Source organism: Miniopterus schreibersii, assembly GCF_964146895.1.
Source record: "Miniopterus schreibersii genome assembly, chromosome: 15".
In the NCBI taxonomy this organism is placed as follows: Eukaryota; Metazoa; Chordata; class Mammalia; order Chiroptera; family Miniopteridae; genus Miniopterus; species Miniopterus schreibersii.
Genome location: NC_138115.1, coordinates 21,493,484 through 21,517,675, shown reverse-complemented (window position 1 = coordinate 21,517,675; position 24,192 = coordinate 21,493,484). Strand labels below are relative to the sequence as shown.

General features: G+C 51.5%; 1 protein-coding gene across 3 annotated transcripts in view; it reads left to right on the top strand.

Moving 5' to 3' along the window:
- Positions 1-230: 230 nt before the first annotated feature.
- ATP2B2 (ATPase plasma membrane Ca2+ transporting 2) overlaps positions 231-24,192 on the top strand; it is a 166,925-nt gene continuing 142,963 nt past the window's right edge. For 2 of the 3 annotated variants that reach the window (XM_081160201.1, XM_081160203.1), the window contains exon 1: positions 231-428. The gene's annotated coding sequence lies outside the window, so the exon portion shown is untranslated. Of the gene's footprint in view, positions 429-1,309; positions 1,415-24,192 lie in introns of those variants that run through there. The other variant, XM_081160202.1, reaches the window with a different exon arrangement.

Below are 24,192 nucleotides of genomic sequence, written 5' to 3'. Positions count from 1 at the left end.
TTCCTGGGACTCTGCCAGCCTTAGTTCCTCTTGATCCCAAGGGAGGAATTAAAACCGCAAACAACACCGTGGTGGTTCGGTCCACGCAACATCCCCCCCCCCCGCCCCCTACTCTCCTCCCTCGTCCCCCCACAGAACGAGCCCCCGCCGAGGCCCGCCCCCAGCCGCCGCCCCCGCCCCCAGCCTCGCGCAGCGGCAGGGGCGGCCTGCGCCTCCCCCGAGATCGCGCTTCGCCGGTGCGATGCTCTCCTAGAAGCCAGCGCCGCGCCTCCGCCCCCCGCCCCCCCACCTGCTCGGGCAGGATGGTACAGTCTGCAGAGGGACCGGGCACGCTGGCTGGGCTCAGCGGCGGCACCAGCTGCCGCACCGCGATTCTGGGGCTGCCCGCCGGTAAACCGTGCCGGATTTGTGCTGATTTTCGTAGCCAAGTAAGTACCGGCATCCCCCAGCATGAGAAAATAAAAAATAAAAAGCTCCCTACTCCGCTCTCCCCTTCCTCCCTCACCCATATTATTTTGTTTCATTTCATTTGCTTTTTCTCAGTGCTGATGGTGATGGTGGTGGCAGCGTGGAGGGGGGGTGCGAGCTGGGCTTGTTTATCTGGCGGCCGCTGAGGCTGCATTGGGAGTTGCTGCCGAGGGAGACACTAGTGTGAGGGTCTGTGTGTTGGGAGGGGAGGACTGGAGTGCTGGGGACACGGGCAGGGGGGCCTTGGACAGGCGGATGCCTGGGGTCTCAGGTAGATTCCGGCAACCTCTAGACAGCAAATGCCCCCAGTGGATGTTATGCAAGGGCCCGCAAGCCCTTGGTGGCCGCGAGGGGTTGGGGGGCAAGGTTCTCTTCCCTCTGAGCTGCTGGACCTGGGGAAACGCAGAGGACCAAAGGGTGCCCTGCCTGCCCCAGTCAGGGTGCCAGGAAAGAGGCAGCAGGAGGCCCCCCACAGAGGGTCCCCTCGGTGGGGTAGGCTGCTGTGTGCTGGGACCCACCAGGTCAGGCCAGCCAGCCTGAGCGCGTGGTGGCAGGAACCAGGTCCCTGAGATGGCCAGGATGGGGGCAGGAGTAGGATGCCCAGGCCATTTTGCAACAGTCATGCTGGGTGGTAGAGTTGGCACTTTCCGCCTGGAAGCCCAGCCTGAGTGGCCTCTGGCTGAGCCCTTGGGCACCTGGGCTCCTCTGTGCCCCCTGCCAGGTCAGAATTGGGAAAGCCAGCAGGGGGCTTCTGGACTCCCCAAGGGTGGGCTGCTGTGGGCAGTGACTCCTTGCTAGCCAAGTGGCCATTCCACACCACCTCTGTCCTCTGCTCACCCAGGTTGTGTGGGGAATGGTCTCTGCACTGGCCTGCCCAGTCAGGCAAGGGCCCCAGGAGTCTCAGGGTCCCCACGCAGAGGCCCAGCCTGGCTCGACCTTCAGAAGGGTAAGTGAGCAGGCGAACTCAGCCAGCAGAGGGTCTTGGTATGATGATACACACCCCTGGCCCAGTGCAAAAGGGGCTCCCCTCCTCACCTGCATTGCTCTCTAAATCGCTGGGAAGAGGCAGAGCTGATGTTTGGGGCATTTCCAGGAGTGGCGGGCGCCATCCCGAGAAATTCTCCTTTAACGTGTGCAGTAGGAGGGGGCTTGGAGTGCAGACTGCCAGGGCTCCTGCCTGTTAACTTCCTTGAAGGGGCAGTGGCAGGTTTGGGGAGGTGGCAGGTTTGGAGCTGTGGCTCTGGAGGAAACCTGCAGGGAGTTGGGGGGGGGGGTGTCCAGGAAAGATGCTGATAGCCCATATTATTTAGCCACCTTCAAATGCCCAGTCTCATTCTCCTCAGAGCCTATACATACCCACAGATTTACATAGATGCACATATAATAATATCGTGCCCATTGTAATGCACTATATGTTTCAGTCATAGACACACATATGGAGTACCCATGTCCACAGATACATCCCACCACATGGGAATACAGCTCACATTCCTAAATACCACCTGCTCACTTGCAAAATGCAGCGTGCACACACACACACCTGTGAATAAAGCATGCCTACACATGCATGTAGCACTAACATAGGAATGCAGTGGCCTACACATAGTGCCCAACAGCAGCCACAAATGTGGCATGTGCCCATGTGAGGGCTGGCCTTGGTGTGAAAATGACAAGCACACACATGTGGGGTCGTGAATGCCAGCTGCATGCGAGGCTGTGCATTGGCATGCTGGAATGTGCCCACAGGTGAATGTAGGTTGCATGTGTAGAAGACTGCCCTGAGCACACAGATGCAGCACCTCTTTGGATACTGCATGCACTCCCTTACCCCTCGGCCTCCAGGCATTTCGTAGAATTGAAGGTGTCTTTGGGCACTGGGAAGAGGCTTGCCCCTCAGGGGACTGCCAGTGAGGACAGAAGGACACTGGCCCCCAAATGGCAGCCGGAGCCCCACATAAGCCTGAGGGGAGGGCCAGCCCACATTCCCAGGGAGCTGTGATTGGGTTCAGCAAGGCCATCTTGGGTTATTGATGTTCTGCAGGGAAGACTGCCCAGTGTTGGAAAGGAGACAGGAGGGGGCGGGCGCAACTGCTTCCCATGGCCCAGACCACCAGGACCCCACGGGCCCCCTTCTCTGGCATCAGGAAACCAGCACACTGGTGTGGGATCTCTGAGAGATGGGGCCCCGGATGCCTCCAGCATTCTCCAAAGTTCTCTCCAGACAGAAGGTCAGAAAAGCTGCCTGTGGCTTTTGCTGTGGCTTCAGAAAGACTGAAATGCTGGGCCCCTTCCACTGTTTTCCCACTGCCCCCTCTCCCGTCCTCCCTACCCAGCACACAAGTATGGGTTGGGGCATTTGGGTAAATAATAACCAGCAAGCATTCACTGAGCAGATCGCTCTGCACGCATCACTACAGCAGAGCTTCCGATAGCCCTGTTATTCCCGTGGCACAGATGAAGAAGCAGCGCAGAGAAATGAAGACACTTGCCCAAGGTCACACAGCTGGAACACAGCAGGGATGGAAGCCAGGCCATGGAGCTCCCTGACTGCCCTCTTAGACCCTCCCTTCCCCTCCTGTGTGAGTCCAGTTCCAATTTGGTGTGCCAAAATCTTGGGAACTAACAGGCCAAAAACGAGATTTTTTTTTGGTGAGGATCCAAGAAAGGGTCTAGAGGGTCTCCTGTGGGTAAAGGCAGAGCCCTCCCCAGGCAGGTGTGGCCCTGTCCTAGACAACTCTGCCACCCCTTTACTTCATGGAATTGATGGCACTTAGAAAGCCAAAGCAGATGTGTACACTCTGATGTTACCTGGCCTGGGCCTATTTATTAGAGGGAAACTGAGGCCCAGCCAGGTCCAAGGTCGCATTGTGCTCTCTGGAGAGCAGGGAATCCTGCCAACCTCTCTCAGGTCCCAGGCAAGAAGTAGCAGCTGTCTGTTTGGGCCCCTTGTTTTCCCCAGATGTTTGACTCCAAGTTAAAAGAATGAGCACACCAGGCCCGGCCTCTACTCCTGACTAGCTATGTGACCTTGGGCAAGTCTCTTTGTCTCTCTGCACCTCAGTCTTTTCATCTGTGATCAGGGCATGCCTGTCTTTCCATGCCCTAGCCCACAGCTCTTTTGAGAGCCTTGGCCACTGTATAAGGCTGTGCACAGAGGTGTGATTAGAACCAGGACCTCGGGCCAGAGCAGGTGAGCACCTTGCTTCTGTGATTGTCCAAGGCCAGGAGGGGAAGCAAGTGAAGAAAATCTCTAGGCTGGTGGATCTCAAGCATTAATGGGCATAAGAAGCATCTGGTAAGGGGTAGCTTTCTGCCCCCTCCCTCCACTGATTCAGGTCTTGAGAGCTGCATTGTCACAGGTGCCCCAGGGTTCGTGTCTCCATAGCTCTGTACCCCAGGGAGCCAAGGTGACTGAGAGTGGGCTTGGCAGAACTCATAGGCATTCAGAGCTAAAGTGACCTGGGCATTGTGCTCTTCCGCCAGTCCTGCCACACCTGGAGAAACTGAGGTTGCCTAGCAAGCTGGCGGCAGAGTGAAAATGAAACTCAGGTCCCCAGCCCTCCAGTTCTCTATCCCATGCCTAGGTCCTGGCTTTACCCTACACAGCTAAATCAGGCCCTTCTGGGGATGGGTCAATCTTCAGGACCAAAATGAGGCTATATTCTCAGCAGCATGGACAGGAGGGATACTCCAAAGAGACCCACCGGACTTTCTGATTGAGTCCTGGTGAAGCCTCTCCCAGCCATATGCCAGTGGGGAAATGGCTCCTCTTCTGTAAACCTTAGTCTTCCCTTTCCTAGAAGGGGGACAGATTTAAAGCAAGGGTGCAGGAAAGATTTAAATAATGTGTGTGAAGTAGCTGGCACATAGTAGGTGCAGGGTCAAGGTAGAGGGTACTGGGGGACCCTGAGGTTCGGGATGTGGCTCCTGCCAGCCTCCCTTAGTAGAGCTGTCTGGTGTGCAGGTGCTGGGGACTATAAGCACATGCATGTTGTAGCGAGGACTGGGTAGGGAGAGTGGACAGGCTTCCTCCCCTGGAATGCACAGTGCAGTGTGGGAGGCAGGGCTGGGTCTCCTGCCCTCTCCAAGGCCAGAACAGTGAACCTGCAGTAATTCATTCCTCCCTTCTAGTGAGAGCCTCAAACAAGAAAACGGAGAATGTTCCCCCGGTCAGTCAGTTGAATGTCTGTAAGAGCCTCAGTTCACCCATCTGTAAAATGGATGATAATAATGCCCATCTCGTGGGGTTTTGTGAGGGGAAAGTGGGAGAAGTAGTGGACATGAAGTGCTGAGCTCAAAGTGTGGCCCGTATTTATGGCTCAGTGAATGGAAGTTGTTGAGACTGAGAATCAGAAGGTATGAGTTCAACAGCTGCCTCTGCCACTTACGGGTGCCCTTGATGAGTCGCTTTGCATCTCCAAGCCTTAGTTTTTTATCTGTAAAATGGAAGTGTGCCACCCAGGCTGCCCACCTCATACTGTACTCTATCACAACAATAAACAATAAGTGACACTTTCAGCAGCAACTCCTGAGAACCTGCTGGGTGTGCTGAGGGTTTCACCGTGGTCTCTGGTTGGGAGCCCTGCAAGGGCTAGAAGTGTTATTAAGATCTTAGAAGCATCATGTACAATCCAGGAAACCTCTGATGTGTCAGAGTAGAGGGCAAGATGGCTGGGCCTGATAGAGGTGTGGGTGGGCACCAGGGCTGGCGTCCCTGAGGCTACAGAGGTCCCCGGATATGGGGAAGAAGGCCCCTGAGGGCCAAGAGAGATGGTTCTGGGCCCAGCTCAGTCACTGGTGGGTGACCTTGGGCAAGTCATGTCAGCTCCCTGGTCTCATGATTTCCCCTTGAAAGAGGGGGCGGTGATCCTGCCCACCTCGTGTCTTCAGTGAGGGCAGATCCTCCTGCCAGCTGGCTCTAGGGTGAAAGGGCTGAGACAATGCAAGTCTGCATTAGCAGTTATAGCCGCTATGTTTGTTTCCTGTGGTTGCCATATCAAATTACCACAAACTGGGCGACTTAAAACAACAGAACTTGATTCTCTCACAGTTCTGAAGGCTGGAAGTCTGAAATCAAGGTGTTGGGAGGGCTGGTTCCCTCTGGAGGCCCTGAAGGAGAGTCCATCTCCTTCCTCTCCCAGCTTCTGGTGGTGGCCAGTAACCCTGGGCATTCCTTGGCTTGTAGCTGCATCACTTCGATCTCTACTTCCATCTCCACATCACCTTCTTCTCTGTGTGTCTCTGTGTCCTCTCCTTTTTAAAAATAAGGACATCAGTCATTGGATATAGGGCCCACCCTAAATCCAGGATGATTTCACCTTGAGATCTTTAATTAAATACGTCTACAAAAACCCTATTCCAAATGAAGGCATATTTTGAGGTTCCAGGTGGACATGAATTTGGGAGGAGATGCTATTTAACCCACTACAGTCACTAATATTGATTGAGTGTTGACTGCTAGTAAGTCCTTTGCACGGTGTCTCATTTCTTCCTCACTACCACCCATTTTACAGATAAACCAAGGCTCAGGAAAGTTAAGAACATGCCCAAGTCACACAGCAAGTGAGGGGCAGAGCTAGGATTTGAATCCAGGTTTCTGGTGATCTTTCTCCTTTCCACCTATCTGGGGCTGGTTGGGGGCTGCCCGTAGCGAGGAACGTGTGGGCAGGAACTCCAGCAAGCCCGGGGGAGATGGGCAGGGGAACTTGGAGGTGTGAGGGGGGCTGCTTAGCAGAAGGCTGAGAGACCACAGTCCTTTAAATCTGTCACTCATTCTCTGTGAACCTCAGTGCCTTCACCTGAAGAATGGGGACAACAACATCAAACTTGTGGAGCAGTTGCAAAGTTCTAAAATGTTAATCATAGCAGTCATTACTAAGAGCTAGAATGTATCCATCCTCAAGCACTTTGCAAATATTTTTCATTTAACATATGGGAAGGTAACTGCTTACTCCAAGCCACATCCTAATAAGTGACTCTACCATTAAATAGTTGTGTGTTGTTGAACTAGTGACTTAACCTCAGTTTACTTCTCCATAAAATGGGGGTAAGATTAGTACCCACCTTCCTAGTTGTTCTGAGAGGCAAATGGGATTTAGGTAAAGTGCCTCACCTGGGGTTATGGTGCAGTTAAAGGTTCAGAGGGTGTTTCCTCGTTTGTAAAATTGGGGTAATAATAGTGTTGTTATTGTTGTACTACTATTTGTTGTGTGAGGATTTGTTGGAGTAACACAGAAGAAGCTCTTGGCTCAGGGCTTGTCCAGAGATCGGTATTAAAGTGGCCTCTTCTCGTGCCATCAGAAATGTAATTGAATTTAAATCCCAATGCCAATGTTTATTGCTGTGTGATCTTAAGTTGGTAGCTTTGCCTCTCATGGCTTGGCATCCTGACATGTAAAGTGGGGTTGAGTAAACCTGCCTCACAAGGTAGTGTGTGTGATGTGGTGGATAGAAACCTGTCACGAATGGAGCCCTGGTCATATCAGACATTCAAAATGCCAGACATTCAAGCAGCTTCTGTCCTGCTTCTGGGGAAAGGCCCCCAGAGGGCTTTCTTAAATATGGGGGAGGATTTGGCTTTTGCAAAGAGCCTGAGAAGTCGTGCTGTAGTGGAGCATGGGGTTGGAGGAGCCTGTGGGAGGAACCTGTGAATGGGTGAGCCTGTTTTGGGTCCAAGAGCCACATAGCTTTGAAGGAAGGAAGCAGGTCTCTCTGGGGCTCCCATGCCAACCCGAGAGCAATTTCCCATAAAGCGTGCTGTTCTCCATGCTGGCTTGGGCTGCTCCACTAGGCCATGTCTGGCCACCACTTTGCAGGAGTCATGGGGAGCATCGTCCAGAGGAGCTTTTCCAGCCTGGCTCCCTCAAACCCCTGCCTTGCTGGGCTGGCTCAGGGGTGGCACAGGGAGCTGAGCTGTCAGTTTTCTGTTGAGGCTGTGGAGGGGTTGGGCAGCCTTGGGAAGCCATTTGAGGTGTCCTCCAGCCTGCCTGAGGTTCTGTGGTGGATTAGCTCCACAAGCTCATTCAGAGCAAGGGGCGCTGGGCTCCAGCTCAACCGAGTCGTCTCAGCGTTCTAATCTGTGCCCGTGGGCAGGGCACACAACCCACATGCCGTCACTTAGCAGTGATGCAGCATGGTGGTTCCTGACCAAGTCTGGGCCCAGTCTGCCCAGCGTGAAATCTGAGGCCTGGGTCCTGGCCAGCTATGTGTCTTTCATCTTCAAGCCTCGGTTCCCTCAGCTGCTAAATGGGGATAGTAATAGTGCCCGCCCTGTAGGGCTGTTGGGATTAAAGCTGGATTGTGTGAGTTCCCAGATGCATGTTTTGGTATCTCTGAACCAGGGATGCCTGTTACAACTAGTGGCAAGTCACAGTGGAGCCAGCCATGCCTTTGTCTTAAATATACATAAAGTAGTGGTACATCTTACAGTGGATGCATCTCAGATTCAGTGAAATATGGTAAATAAGATAAAACCTATAAAGGATTTAGAACAGGGCCACCAGGCTGGTGGGAACAAGCTGGTCTCCCACCTGCCCCCTAAGCTCAGTTCTGGTGAAACCTTAGGTATTTCTGTGCACCTCACAAGAGCCTTTGTGACCTCTTCTGAAACAATGGACATGAGGATATCCACCTCCTAGAGTTGTTATGAGAAGCCAGCACGTTTATGTGTGTATCACGTGCCCACCAGGGTGCCTGTATGCAGTAGGTGCTTAATAATTAGCAGCTGAAAACAAACAGCAAAAATGGTAGTACAGGGAGGAGTTTAAAGCACAGACTCTGAAATTCCAGTTCCTGCTTCACCACTTCCTTGCTGTGTGACCTCATACAAGTTTCTTAACTTCTCTGTGCCTCAGTTCCACCATCTGTAAAATAGAGATAACCAAAGTATCCAATTCATAGGATTGCTGTAGGAATTAAATAAAATTAAAGTGCTTAGGGTAGTGCTTGGCAAAAATGTAGGCAATTATTATTTGATGAACCTCTAATGAGTCTCTTCTAGTTCAATAAATGGTGGCTAAAACAGACATTGGGCTCAATAAAATAACAATACAGACCACATTCACTTTACAGGCGGGGCAGCTGAGGCCCAAGATGCATGTTGGATTGTCCAAAGTCACACAGCTGCCTCTCCCTAGTGCTAGAACCAGACCCCAATGTCCAGGCACCAGCTTGATGTTGCCCCCTTGCTTGTGTTAGTCTAGGACTCTGTAATTCTTATGGAGAAGGGAGTTCTTGCCAAGGGAGGGATAGTTTCTAGAAGAAGCTGCAGCCAGATGCAGCAGCCGCTAGGTTAGGGCTCTCGTCAGAAGTGGTTTCCCTCTTCCTTCGTGTCTCTGCCTATTTACCACAGTATAGGGAAAGGGGCTGGGCTGGGCTTTGCCCAAGGTCAGCAGAGCTTGGCTACCACCGTGTAAGCCTACCAGCCGGTACTTCCTGGCCTCCAAGTGCCTTCTCGGTGGCTGCTGCAGAGTTGACACAGCAAAACTCTCTCCTGAAGAGAGCAAAAGCCCCCCCCCCCGGCTGGCCAGCTGGTCCAGCCACCAGGCAGTGCTACAAAAATGGATTGGGGAAGGAGTTGGGGAACAGACACCTGAATGCAGCCTGGCCTCAACAAACACTGGCAGTGACCTTGGACCCATCACTGTCCCTCTTGGACACCTGTTTCCCATCTTTGAAATAAGGACTCTGGGGGCAGATGGCCCTCCAGGGACTTTTAATGTCTAAGATTCAAAATTGCTCTGCCATTACTGATCATCAAAGTCATAGGGAAGGGACACTGTTAGAGGTAAGGAGCTCATGGCTGTGTGTGTGTGTGTGTGTGTGTGTGTGTGTGTGTGTGTGTGCGCGCGCGCGCGCACATCTGTGTGGATCTTAGGTGGGGGTCTCTAGGAGCAAGCCTGACCCAGCAGTAGCTGCTGTTCATCCCAGGGTGGTTCCTCAGAGAAGGAGGCAGATGGAAGGTACACAGCCCAGCAGCTAGGGTACAGGCGCTGCAGGCTGGCAAGGGGTACCCAGGCGGGGCAGGACAGTATCCACGCTGTCATATGTATTTGCGATACAAAAGTTGCTAGACCCAGTCTTTTCCGAGCAACTATCTGAAGGCAGGAGGTTAAGAGCTCTTTAGGCCACTCTAAATTTATCAACTTACTGACTCACTTAAGATTAAAATGCAGCCCTTCTCCCCATCCCACCCCCAGCAAATTTTAGATTTCTAAACTCAGAAGATCTTGAAGAGGAGAGAGAATGTAAATCAATAAAACCAATACTGGCTGAGTACTTGGCGTGTGGCTGCCGTGTGCCAGGCTCCTTGCCGACCCAGAGATGAATCAGCTCCAGAAACCGCTCTCACTGGGGAGCCCAGGCAGCCCCAGGAGAAGGTGGCAGCTGATAGCAGACACCCGGCTGGGAGCCGGACCATGAATGACTTCCATGGCCGAGACAGACTCACCAACCACAGTCTTTGGATACCGTAGGGCCTAAGTTTCTTCATCTATAAAATGGGGCCAGTGTAGGGAGGAGTCAGTGGTCTTGGTCATCCCTATGCTCAGGCAATAGTAATAGAACTAAGTGTGGCTGGGCATTGGGGTCCAGGGCTGTTTCTGGGTGTTTCTCTGCCCTTTCAGAAATGTGAATCTGCTCTAGTGGCCTCAGGGGAAAGGAATCCCAACCGCTTCCCTTGCCCTGGGACCTCCAAAAGCTTCTCCAGGGAGTCTCTCCAGAGTCAAGTCTCTACAATGGGACTGCAGCAGCTAACCATGAATGCAAATGCTGGGCTGGAAAGGAGCCAACAAGCCTTTATACCACAGTCTCCCCTGAGCCTAAGTACAGCCTCCAAGGCAACCTGGAATGATAATAACAGTTGTCGCTAACCGAGCATGTTCCATGCTATGCTCTCCATGCACACATGCTCCTTCACCCCTTACAATTGTGAAGGGACCCATTTACAGAGGAGGAGACTGGTCTCCGAGAAGAGCTGGACTCATGGGGAGACTGAGGCCCAGAGCGGAGTTGCCCAAGGTTGCCAAGGGAGAGTCCAGAAGCCTGGGACTCTGTCCATGGTATTAACTGTCACTCCACAATGCTCAGATACCACCCAGCCCTCCAGGGAAAAGGGCAAGGCCTTGGGCCAGACCTCAAGCCAAGAACAGGGCCATTCATCCCTGGCCCATGACCCCAATACAACTGCCCACAGGGGCACGGGGACAAATTCAGGATATCCTTGAAGCTGACCCCTTGGCAATCACAGGCCTGGACTCAGGAATCAACCATGTCCTTGCTCTTCACACTCAATCCTAAAAGACACCCCAGTAACCCTCATTAAGTTGGAGGTGCACTGGGTCCACATTTTTGGGAGAGAGGACTTAACATTTCTTAAGCGCCTACCGGGCACTGTTGAGGGAACTGTGGCTCACATCCCTGAGGGTGAGTTCCTGTTCCTGTCTGAGCCTCCGCTGCTTCACCCCTCTAGTGGGGGAATGACTGGAGCCACGTGGAAGTTATGCAAGATGCGAGGGAAAGGCTCCGAGCAGCTCCTGCCGGTTCCTGGTCTCTGCTGTGATTATCACCCTGACTAGCAGCATGCACATCTCATGTCCATCCTGTGAAGGAGGCATTCTTATCCTCATTTTACAGATGGGGACACAGGCCCCTCAGAAAAGTCCAAGGACTCTCCCCGGGTCCCACAGGCTAGCAATAGTGCCGCGAGTGGCAACCCGTCAGTTCATATACTTTGAGTCACATTCTTGGGGCCTTAGAGGGCAGCCGGGGACATACTATCCACAGGGGGTTGTCTCTGCCAGGGAGACAAAACCTCAGAGTGCAGAACTGTGGGAACCAACATGGAGGGGACAGCACAGGGTAGTGGTTCAGAGCAAACCCTAGAGCCTGAGACCCTGGGCTTGATTCTAAGGCTAGCACTTCCTAGCTGTGTGACCTTAAACAAGTGTCTTAACCTCTCTGTGCCTCAGTCTCCTCGCCTGCAAAAGGGAAGTAAATAACAGTACCAACTCCATAAGATTCTTATGCGAATTAAATAATTTAATAGTTGTAAAGAACTTAGAACAGTGCCTGACACATAGGAGGCTCAAGGGAATATCAGCCGTTTATTATTATTAATCATGGAATCAGAATGGGAGGGGGAGCCAGGCCTCGGCCTTGCCCTCTCTCCCTGAATCTTGCCCCAGCCTCCTCCATGGCCCTCCATGGCCACCAGGGGGCCCTTCTCAGAATGTCCTCTGGCCTGCCACTCTCCCGTCAAGGCCTCCAGTGCTCCCAGTTGCCAAGCAGATAAGGCCCAGGCTCCTCGGCCTGCGTTCAGTGCGTCTGTGACGTAGCTCCTACCTGCCCTTCCGCGTCTTCCTGCAGGACTCACCTTCCTCAGTTAACTCCTTCACCCACCAAGTCGGTCAGGAATTTAGTCATTCGGTAGGAACTGGGGTTCAGCTCTCCGGTTCACACTGCCCTTCTCCCAGCTCTGAGCCTTTGTCCAAGCTGTGCCCAACCCCAGAACACCCTTTAGCCGTCCTTCAAAGCCCCCCTTACAAGCTGCTTTCCTCAGGAAGCCTTCCTGCCTCTCCCTATTATAACTCCCAGGCTGCAGACCCTGGGCCTCTGGAGTCATGACCCAGCTGGTGAGCTTGGTTTGTTTCCATTTTTGTGTTTTTCAGAGATTTCATTCGAATATTTTTGAATAAGCACAATGAATGAAGGAAAGATGAACTTCCTCATTGGTCCTCCATATCCTCTCTTGCCCCCACCCCCAATCATGTGTTCTCCCTAAGGGGCCAGATGGATTCTTTTAACAATATAAATCAGGTTGTGATGCTCTCTGCTTATAACTCTATAGTCCTCCGAGTGATGTACAGGATCCAGACTCCTTTCCATAGCTATAAGCACAAGGTCTGGCCCCGCATCCCACCCCTCTGTCCTCACACACTCTTCTCTAGGTTACTGGCCTCCTTGCCATTCCGCAAACTCAGCCTCTTTCCTGCCTCAGGGCCTTTGTGCATGCTGTTTCCCCATCTAGGATGCTTTTTCTCTTTCTCCTTACTTGATAGCTTTCTTCTCACCGAGCTAAATGGTATTTCCCCACTTAAGCTATTTAAAGGAGCTTCTTCTGTCACGGCACTTGTTTTTTAATAGAATTTGTCACAATTGACATTCTTTTCAGTATTTAGCCCCTTATTTGTTGTCTGTCTCCCCTCTACAATCAAGTCCTGAGTACAGGAAGCTTACTATCTCATTCACCCTTGTATTTAGGGGCCCAGGACAGGAGGGAGGTTCTGTTTTGTGCAGCGGTGAGTGAGAAAGCAGTGTCCTGCCTCAACATAACACCTGACCCCGTTATCTGCAAGAGGGCAGAGGAAAGACTGTGGGAGGTTGCCCTAGAACCTCATGCCCACCCCACCTCCCAGGGAAGACAGGGGGCAGAGGGAGGGAGAAAAAGAGAGATTGGGCAAGAGGTGCAGCCTAAATGAGGCAAATGCAATTTCTTGTCACCTGCCATTTACGGTCCTGCTGGGGAGAAGGCAGTAGACAGGCGGCTCTATAAATTGCCGAACACCGGGTCGCAGCATGGATGGTTTGAGGCAGGAGAAAGCAGAGGAGGGGGCGGGAGGAAGAGCGCTGCAGTGCCCCGTTCTCTGGGAAACTGGGCTTTGTTGCACCGTTTGTACTGCCTCTGTGTACTTTCGACCTTGCAGACACCTCGTTTGGGAACCAGAACTTAATAAAGGGAAATTCCTGCTGATTAAACCCACACAGGGCTGAGCTCAGGAAAGAGAACACCTGACACTTACCTGCTCCACCCCACAAGTCCCCAGCCTTCTCCCCCAGCAGGGCCCCCCGGAGCTGCCAATTATGGTGTCCCCAACCCATGAGGTGGCCAGAAAAGCAACCAGGCAGCAACCTTTGGAAAACCCTATTTTCCTTTTCTAAACTGTGAATTTTTGTTATTTGAATTATAAAACTAGAGCCTGCTTGTGGGAACAAGTGGAATGATATAGAAGGGTCTAGAGTAAAAGAGCTAATTTTCTTCTCCCCCCACTTAACTTGCGTAACCCCTGTTCATATCCTGTTCTGTCGACTTGGGAATGTACGGTTTTTTCACATTTCACATCCCTGAGATCAGGATCTATGTGGGAGCTGATGGCAAGTCATAGTTTTGCTGGAAGCCTCTTTTCTTTCTCGGTGGTACGAAAAATCACAGTGCGACAGTCAACGAAATCTGGCAATGTGCTGCCTCTTTCCCTGGCTTGTTCTTTCACTTACTGGCAGATATAAATTCAAAGAGTTTCTTTTTCTTTTCTGTGGGATCATTTTATTCATACCCATGACCTTATTCTGCCCCTAGTGTACTGTGGCCATCCTGGTGGCTCGGCAGGCTTTGAATGAGAGGCAGCAGAGGTTAGCGCACATGACACTGGCCCGGGAGCTGCCAGTTCTGCCATTTCCCAGCTGTGCTGTGCCCTCTCGGTGCCCCCATTCTCACATGAAGGCGCTAGCACCCGCGCGGTGTCCAGCACAGGCTGCCACCAAGTGTGCACCTGGGGCTGGGGCTTCCCTCCTTCCCCTGCAATGCGGATGGTATGGCACAACAGGACACATCATTGCCCCCTCTCCAACCAGGTAGCCCTGAGGTCCAGAGGAGGGCAGGAGCCTGAGCTCAAATAAAAAAGTTGGATGCAAAAGGTTGGCTTTAAAAAGCCACCTACAAACAAGGGCAGGAGGCAAAGTCAGAAAACAGGCTCAAAGGTCAGAAGAGAGAACAGAAGGACAGAAAACATCAACCCGAAAAGACACTTCCCTCAAAGCAAATAAGACATATTTTTAAATATCAACTGAAGCAAATAGAGGCTTCTTAGTAAGGAGAAAGGCACAGAAAGTTCAAGGTGATCTACCGGCCCCATGGGCTCAGCTCCCACCAAGTGAAGGTCCAGCACGCACCAGGAGGCCCTGGCAGCCAGATGCACCTGCTGGCCACAGATCCAAGTACCTTCCTAACATTAGTTTCTGAAGCACAGTGCTGCTGGCTGAACACAATGCCACCGACTTAGGCACTGTTCTAAGTGCTCTGTGGGACTTACTACAGCATCCCTCTGGCACTTAATATCCCCATTTTACATATGAAACTGAGGCTCTGCAACATACAATGACCTGCCCAAGGGCACCCAGCCAGCAGTCTGACTCCAGGGCACCCAGCTTAACGGTGACAACAGTGGCCTCACAGTCTCAGAGCACTCAGTCTAGCAGGGAGATCAGTAATCACAAGGCAACATGAGCACCAGGCCAGGGGAAGGCCCTGGCAGGCACTTTGTCGGGCAGTCAGGGAACGACCTTGAGAGGGCCTCACACGGTAGCCAGCCGAGTAGAAGGATAAATAAGAGCTAGCCAGCTGGTGGGAAAGCTGCTCCAGGCAAAGGCTCGGCTTGAGCTGTGTGGAGGCCACCACCAGCAGCCCAGAGGCTCCCGGCAGGGGTGGTGAGTGCTCAGCTGGAGAGGTGGCTGCGCCAAGTCAAGGGCTGAACAGTTTTAAGCTGGGAAGTGATGTGACAACATTGGCCATTTGGAAGATCCTGTGGCACTAGTGAGGATAATGGTTTAGAAGGAATAGGCTGGAGGCGCACAAGGAGGAAACCAGACAGGCATCCCATGAACAAGGGCAACATAGAGGACAGGTTTCCAGGAGAGGTGAGACAGGCCAGCTGACAGGGCTTTGAGACTCACAGGAGGCATCGAGGGGAGGCCATGGTGAGTCCCAGCTGATGCTGGAGTTGTTGGAGCCCTTGAGAAAGGGACAGAGATGGTGAGAAGTGAACCAGGCAGAAGTCGTGAGAGGCCAGATCATGTGTGGCTTTGTAGGTCACAGTATGGAGTTTGGGTTTGATCCTGACATTGAACCGTCTTAAGCGGGGGTGAGACGCATATACAGCCCCGTCTGGCTACTGTGTGAAAAAGGGATTGTCATCTCATTCGATCCTTGTAACAATTCTGGGCAGTTGGTGATGAAGTTCCCATTTACAGATAAAGAAACTGAGTGTGCAGGTAGTAAGTGGCAGAGGAAGGTTTGAACCCACGTCTGCGTGACCATATCCTGCACGCTTGATCGGTGGGCGCCCACAGAAAATGCCTGGACCGGGAAATGATGCTGTGCAAGTAGGGTTGAAGGATGCTAACCAGGGGCAGGTGCCTCATGTTTGGCACCTGCCCGTGCACCTCCATGCCCCTAGGAGTCCCAGGACAGCAGGCCTTTGGGCCAGATAAGGAAGCCCTGTGCTCAAGCCACCCATCAGCCGTGTCAGCTGGTGCTCAGCCCGTCTTTGTGATTCGCTGTAGAAGGACAGGAAGGATGGGCAAGGCTCTGCACACCCCACCCGCGTCTCTGGAGAAATGTGGAGGCAGGCAGAGTAAACTTGGTTTCTTCGCTGTGATTCACAAAGGCCTGTTTTTAAAAAAACCTCCGTGAGGAGACGGTCGAGGGGCAAAGGGAGCAGGACCCACTGGCTGGAGGTAGGAGAAGAGCCTGTCCCAGGTCAGCCAGGCCAGAGGAGGCTGAGCCAGGTGTGACCCCCGCTTGCCCTTAGCAACTGCCCACAAGAGAGAGCACAAACCGTCACCTGCCTTCTCTTCTAATCCCTTTTGTCACCCCACTACACCCCTCCTGTGCCCTTACCCAGCTCAAACCTCAGGAATAAAGACATTGCCATGTCACCCACCAGCCAGTGACCTCACCACCCTGAACCTCAGTTTCAATAGCTATAAAGTGAGGTGATAAACCCTCCTGGGCAGGACTTCATTGAGGAATCTACAAGAAGCCTTCACTCAGTGCTTGGCACACAGTAGTGCTTGGTTTCAAGAGCAGACACTGCCTCTGTGATGGCAGGGATGACGGTGCTACCCAGCCTCCTAAAGTCCCCTGGCTTCTTGCCCCATGCCTCTGCCTCCCTCCCCGCATGCCCCCCTCTCCTCAGCTGAAGCCAAGCAGGATTCAAACTGTGCCCTCACCCAGCGCCTGTCATGGAGGGTTCCCACCGAGTCAGCTCTGCCCAGGCTCTGCTCCAGGCCAGGCTCTGTGCCCAGACCTTCTGTCTCATTCTTATCTTATCCTCATGACAACAGCGCAAGGGACATGTCCTCACCCCCATTCCATGGCTGAGGAAACCGAGGCTCAGAGCCATGAAGGAGTCTGTACAGAAAGTGAGGAGCTGGGCTCAAACCCAGGTCTGCACAGAAAATCGCCTCTTTTCCCAACCTGCAGGGGGGTTTTCTAGGGCTATCAGTGGAGGCCGTGTTTGTTGAGGGCCTCCGAAGTGTCAGGGGATTTTCCTGCATTTGGAAGCGAGGTTTTACGAGAAGAGAGGTGATGCAATGGGTCATTGCCTCGATTCTGCTGTAGCCAGGGAGTTAGGACTGTGGGGCCCTGCAGGGGGGTTGGCAGGACAGAGTCAGAGCTGGGATGACCAGCCTGGCCAGTGAGTGAAAACAGAGCCCAGGGTAGGGCAGCCTGGGGATAGGTGGTGAGGAATTAACCGAGGTGGAAGGAAGTAGTTGCTGTAGCAGGTGGGTGTGGAGAGCTCAGAATGCCAGAGACCCCCAGAGCCAGCAACCTTAGGATGGCTGTGAGATGAAGGTGGGGGAGATGCTGAGAGCAGCCTGAGGATCTTCACCTTTATGCAGATCCCCAGCCTGTCCCTTCCTCTCATGGAAAGGCAGCTGGGGATGCCCGGCCGGGCGTGGCTCAGCAGTTGGGCATCGACCTAGGATCCAGGAGATCGTGATTTGATTCCCAGTCAGGGCACATGCCCAGGTTGCGGGCTCAATCCCCAGTTGGGGGGCATGCAGGAGGCAGCTGATCAATGATGACTCTCTCATCCTTGATGTTTCTATCTATCTCTCTCCCTTCTTCTCTCTGAAATCAATAAAGATATATTAAAAATAAAAAAAATTTTAAAAAGAAAGGCAGTTGGGGAAGCTATGTGCCCATGGGAGAGGCAGATGGTGGCCAGGCGGTGAGGAAGGTGACTGCTTACCAGCTCATACCCTCTAGTACCTGAAGAGTGTTCAGGTCTTTCTCTCTCTCCCAGGAAACCTCTGGTCTCTTTAGATGCCACCAAAGTTTCTCTGAACCTTTCTTGTCCTCAGAACTGACCCAGAGTTAGAGCCAGCACACATCCCTAATGCTTCAGACCTTCTAGAGCAGGGGTGGGGAACATCCCATATTCAGCCCATGAAATCATTCAGCCTGGCCCTGCCAAGGCAACCATGGGCAGGACTTGAAATTCAATAAATCTAGGGGCTTTTTTCATGGCTAATTTTTAAGTTGATAATTTTGTATGACCCTTGAATGATGTTATAAATATCCAAATGGCCCTTGGCAGAAAAATGTTCCTCACCCCTGTTCCAGAGAATCTTTCCAACTGCCTCTTTTCACAGGGAGGAGTTGGGCTCAGAAAGGTCTAGTAACTGCTCAAGGTCACACAGCAAACAGGTGGCAGAGAAAATAGACTCTGGACTTGTGACTCACTCCTAGGGGGAGCATCTTCTTTGTTTCCATCTCGGAGAGAAAGGGGTCCCCATTTTCCTCGATCCCTGGGCCTCTGTGTGTCCAGCTCTGTGTTGGGGACTGATGGTGATGTGCTGGTCCCTGCACTCTTTTGTGGGCAGCTCTAGCGTCTGCCTGGGCTGCAGTGGGCCAGTCCAGAAGTTGTGTTTTTTGGAAGTTTTTTTCAGGGAGGCGTTTGGAGGCCAGCCAACAGGTCTTTCCACCGCCATGGAAATTTCCAACAATGGAATTATTAAAACCTCCCATGGCCCTTCTCCCACCCCACTTTGTTATGAAAAACAGCTTCTTGGTGGCCAGGCAGCGGACAGAGCAGCTGAGATCCCAGAATGAAACCTGCAGAGAATTCCCCAGTGAGAGACTCTCAAGTAGATGGCTAATCAGACCCAGGGGATCCCAGTTTGGAACCCAGGCAGCCTCTCAGGAAGGGATTTCCAGCTGCTCTGGGCCAGGAGCCAGAGTGCCTCCTGAGTCCAGGGCTTCCTCCTGCTGTCAGAGCTTGGGCGGTGCGGGCAAGGTGGGCAGGGCCTTGCACATCACTGATGCTCAGTAAATGTCGTTGTTAAATAGGTTCATAAGTAGGTTGATAAGAAGGAAGGACAGAGGGAAAGTAAGATAAGCTCCATTAGGAATCATTTGTGCCGTGTGACCTTAGTCAGTCACTTTACTCCTGTGCTGCCCACCTTTCTATAAAATGGAGACAGTTACACCTACCATTCAAGGTGGGTTGAAATGAGAAATAATGTATGTGAAGTGCCCGGCATAACAAACAGCAGTGACTTGATCACCTCCATCATTGCCCTCAAGATGAGGTAGAATAGATAACATGTGAGCTTGGGAGACAACCCTGAATCTGTTTCTGAAAAACCCCTTATGTTTCAAAGCTGTGTCACCTTTGGCAGGTGACTTCACCTCTCTGGGCCTCAGTTTCCTGATCCATGATATAGGGATAAAAAAAGAGCACCTGTTGCAAGATTGACTGTAGGGATCAAAAGAGAGTCAAATTTGCCTAGGAAGCACTCTGCCCCCCCCACCCCACCCCCGCCCAATGTTGTTCCTCTTGTTCTGACCAGGAAGGGCAGGGCAGGTGGTATTGGTGGGTCTCGAATGGCAGAGAGAAGCCTTTCCCTGAACGAGGGCGGGAAGGGTGTTTTCGTTTAGACCCCTGTGAGTGAGCAGAATGCAGGATTCCTCAAGCTCAGTCCAAAGGTAAGGGCCAGCTGAGAATGCTGCTGTGATTGACAAGCCTTCAAGGAGACCTGGAGCCAGTGGAGCCTGGACCAGAGGTGCCCTGGGGGATACACAGCTCAGGGACAATGACCACCACACTCTGGGGTTACAGCCTTAGCACAGCTCCAGTCCAGCCCCGGAGCTTCCCACTCTCCCTCTTCTCTCACTGCCAACCTGGCCAGGAACAATCTGCCCTTGGGCCAGTTCTCACCCACTTGGGTGGGGTGAAGCCAGGGTGGGGGTGGGGCTTCTCTGGGCCCAGATTCAGCCCATGTAGGCAACAGGGGCTTAGGGTCAGTTGGTGTGAGCAGAGCAGGAAGTAACTTGGAGGCACACACTGCAGAACAATTAAGGGTTTGACTTCTGGAGCCCGGCAGAACTGGATTCCTATCCTACCTTCCCACCTGTGTGGCCTGGGCAAGCTGCCCAAACCTCAGGCTTCTCATCTGTAGAATGGGTATAACAGGTTGGCTGTGAGGATGAAATGAAGCAGTGCACATGAACACTGCAGGTTACCACCTGGCAGGGGCCTGCACTCATTTACCCACTCACCTGTGTACTGAGCATCTACCATGTGCCAGCACTGATGTGGGCGGGTGGGTGGGGTATGGTAAACAAACAAGACAGTCTAGAATGATCAGCATGCCCTGGTTCGCCCAGGACATTCCTGGTTTTGGCACCAGAAGTCCTGCATCCCAGAACACCCTTCAATCTCAGGCAAACCAGGATAGCTGGTCATCCCAATACAATTTCTGCCCTCATGGTGTTTAAAGTTTAATGGAGAGAAACAGATAAGTAAATATGTAACATTCATGGTGGATAAACATGCTATTTAAATAACAGAGTAGAGGGGTAGGCTTGTTATTTTTGATGGGGTGATCAGGGCAGGCCTCTCCAAGGAGGTGACATTTGAGCAAGGACCTCAAGAGGTTAGGGAATGAGACATGTAGACATCTGGGGAATGAGCACTTCAGGCAGAGGGAACAGTATAGGCAAGGACCCTGCGGTGGGAATGTGCTGGTACATTAGACGAACAGAAAAGGGGATGGAGTGGATTGAAAAGGTTGGCCAGTCAAATTAATTGGGACTCTTTCCGAAATAAGTAATATAAATGCCAAGTCAAGTTAGCCTAAGAAAAAATTATACTTTGGCTAACCTAACAGGAAAAGAAAAAGCAGAGGTGTTGGCTTCAGGTATGGCTGTATCCTAATGCTCAAATGAGGTCTTTTCATAGCTTAGTTCTGCTTTCATCTGTGTTATGTTCATTTTTAGGAAGGTCCCAGCAGCCCCAGGGAGACCTCCTACCCATCTGAGCAGCAAAAAGAGATGCTCTGTTCTGGGGTCCAGGCATGGCAGGTGGGAGCTGTCTGAGGTCTAGTGTGGCTGGAGCAGAGAGTTGGGAGATAAAGCAGTGGGAGAGGAGCAGGAGGATCACCAGGGGCAGGGCACCTGGGCCTGGCCTTGGAGATCCCAGTGACCTTGGACTTAGTTCTAAGTGTACTAGAAACCACTGGGAGGTTTTAAGCAGGGAAATGACATGATCCAATGTATGTTTTAGGGATATCAATACTGTTGTTGTATGGAGAATGGATTGTAAGGGCCAGGGGATAACAGGGAGACCAACAAGGAGGCTAATGTGATCACCCAGCTGAGCACTGATGGTGGAAGCAGAGATGGAGAGAAGAGGGTGAACTTGAGAGGGACTTAGGAGAAAGCCTGGATTAAGCTTTGGGTCTAGGTGAGGGTAGGAACACAGGCAAGAACTTGGCAGGGTCTCAGCCCCGAAGGAACTGGGGTATAGGAGGGAGCTCTGTGCCAGGGACAAGGCAAGAGCCAGTCCCTAGAGTTGGGCCAGATGCCTGAGCCAGAGGCCTGGGATCTTTGAATCCCCTCCCAGTTAGAGGCCGGCTGGGCCCAGAGCCTAAAGCCTGCAGGTGGGTCCAAATGGCCCGAGCTGTGAGAAAAGAAGGGTGGAGAGGGCAGGGAGCCCACCCAGCAGGCCATGAGAGGCCCAGAATTGAGGGAGCCTCTTATTTTAGCCACTCTTATTTTAGGTCATTCCTCGTTCCTTCAGTCCTGGGTACAGGGCAGGCCCTGATCCCCTTAGAGCAACATCTGGGTCCAGCTTGGGTCCCAGAGTTTCTAATGTTCTGGCTTTCACTTTGTGCCTAATGGAGACTGGCTGGAGTCCAATGCAAGGGAACACTTGCCTAGAAGGTCTAGATTTGCCCAGAAGGGAAGACTTGCCCATTGTAGGAGACAGTGGGCCCACATTGGGGTCACCTGCCTCCTGGTCCACCAGACTGGACTTAGTTCTTGGCCACTTCTAAAGTGGGTCTGGTTTTGAACATCCAAGCAGATTAAGCCATAAGCATTTTTGTAAGGTTCCTGTTCTGACCAGACTTCTGGGATGGCCAGGTCCAGGCATAGCTAAGTTAAGCCTCCTAGGGCATGTACCTGGGGTCAGTTCTCAAAGACTGCATGGTCTGGAGGGACTCAGTTCTCCATGTACCATTCTAGGGATGTGCCCATGCCCAGATCTGGCAGCTAATGAACAGAAGACTAAGAACCTAGGAGAATTTGGCTGTATTTGGGAACAAGACAGGACTCAAGGTCATCTATGGAACACCCCTTTGGGACTCAGCACTTTCACACACATCAACAGCATCTCTTCTAATACAACAATTTTGCGAGGGGGGTATTGTTTTTCCCACTTTCCAGATGAAGACACTGAGACTGAGAAAAGGGTCTGCATGACATTTGTTACCAGAAATTTGAAACTGACAAAGTGAGTGTCACCTCCTGCCCCCTGGAGGTCATGCACTGAACGCCATGGCTTCCCACCTTGGGAAATCAATCTTTTCATTCCATGCATCTATCCTCCCTCCTCCCCTCCCTCCCTTCCTTTTTGCTTTCCTTCCTTCCCAAACTATTTACAGATGACCTACTGTGTGCTAGACACTATGCTAGGCCCTTGGAATACAATAATGATTAAAAAAAAACACAGGCCCTGCCCTCAGTGGTCTAGTGTCGAACATTAATCCAACAGTCACACAAATACATGTAAAATACAATATAGTAAGTGAATCAGGGAAGGCCCCCCTCAGGAGGTGGGGTTAAGCCTAGGATAGGAGGACTAGTAGGAGTTTACTAGGTATGATAGGCCTCCCATGGTCTGCTGGGTGGGCTCCCTGCCCTCTCCACCCTTCTTTCCTCACAGCTCGGGCCATTTGGACCCAGCTGCAGGCTTCGGGCTCTGGACCCAGCCGGCCTCTAACTGGGAGGGGTTTCAAAGATCCCAGGCCTACATTAGCTTTCCAGGCAGAAGGAACAGAACAACCAGAGGCCTGGTGGGGAGAATGAACAGCATGGCTGCAGCAGAGAGAGGCAGGAAGATGGGGTGTTGGAGCCAGGACAGACCACCCAGGGCTTTAAAGATAACGTGAAAGGGTTTTGTCTTTATCTGGAGCAGTGTGGGTGGGGGGAGGTTGTAATGTAATCAGAATTGCTTTTCCAAGTGCCAAGAGAGAGGCTACTGTAGCCCTGGCCAGGTGGCTCAGTTGGTTGGAGCATCGTCCCTACACCAGAAGGTTGCAGGTTCGATTCCCGCTTAGGGCATATGCTGAAGTTGCTGGTTCGATCCCTGGTCAGGGCGTGTATGGGAGGCAACAGATCAATGTTTCTTTCTCACATCAATGTCTCTCTCTCTCTCTCTCCACCCCCTTTCCACTCTCTCTAAAATAAATTAAAAATATATATATATTCTCAGGTAAGGATAAAAAAATTGTTTAGAAGATAGGCTACTGTAGTCATCCAGGCAAGAGATGAGAAAAACTTGAACAAGCAGTAGGGGCTGTGGAGCTGCAGGGAAATCAGTGGTTTCAAGGAAATGTAGGAAGGAGCAAAATCAACAGGACTTGGATGATGGCGACGAAAGTGACAGAGGTGACTCTTGCTTTCTGACATACTGACAGTGAACCCCAAGGGAGAATGAGGGGGGCTGAGAAGGCTTTGGGGTTGGACTTCAGAAATGTTAAGTTTGAACCTCTACCTCACCCAACATACAAATCAAATTTAGATAGAAGAAAACAGAGGGGGCAAGCTTCATGGCATTGGACTTGGCAATGATTTCTTAGATGTGACAACAAAGCACGGGCAACAAAAGAAAAAAATAGATAAATTGGGCTTAATCAAACTTAAAAACTTTTGTGTATCAAAGGACACTATCAACAGAATGAAAAGATAACCCATGGAATGGGAGAAAATACCTGCAAATCATATATTTGATAAAGGACTAATAGTCAGAATATATATAGAACTGTAACTCAACAAATAAAAGACACCCAATTCAAAAATGGGCAAAAGACTTGAATAGACATTTCTCCAATGAAAATATATACAATGGCCAGTAAACACATAAAAAAATGCTCAACATCGCTAATCATTAGGGAAATGCAAACTAAAACCACAGTGAGATTCCGCTTCATACCCATTGGGATGGCTATTATAAAACACAAAGCAAAACAGAAAATAATAAGTGTTGGTGAGGATGTGGAGGAACTGGGACAGTGGATGCTATTGCAGGAAATGTCAAATGATGCAGCTGCTATGGGAAATTATATGGTGGTTCTTCAAAAAATTAAACACAGAATTACCATATGATCCAGCAGTTCCACTTCTGGCTATATCCCCAAAAGAATTGAAAGCAGGGACTCAGACAGATATTTCTACACTCTTATTCATAGTAGCATTATTCATAATAGCCAAGATGGGGAAGCAACGCAAGTGTCCATCAAAAGATAAGGCAAGTGTGGTATATACATACAAGGGAATATTATGTGGCCTTAAAAAGGAAGGGAATTCTGGCACATGCTACGACATAGATGAATCGTAAAGACATTGTGCTAAGTGTCACAAAATGATAAATATTGTGTGAG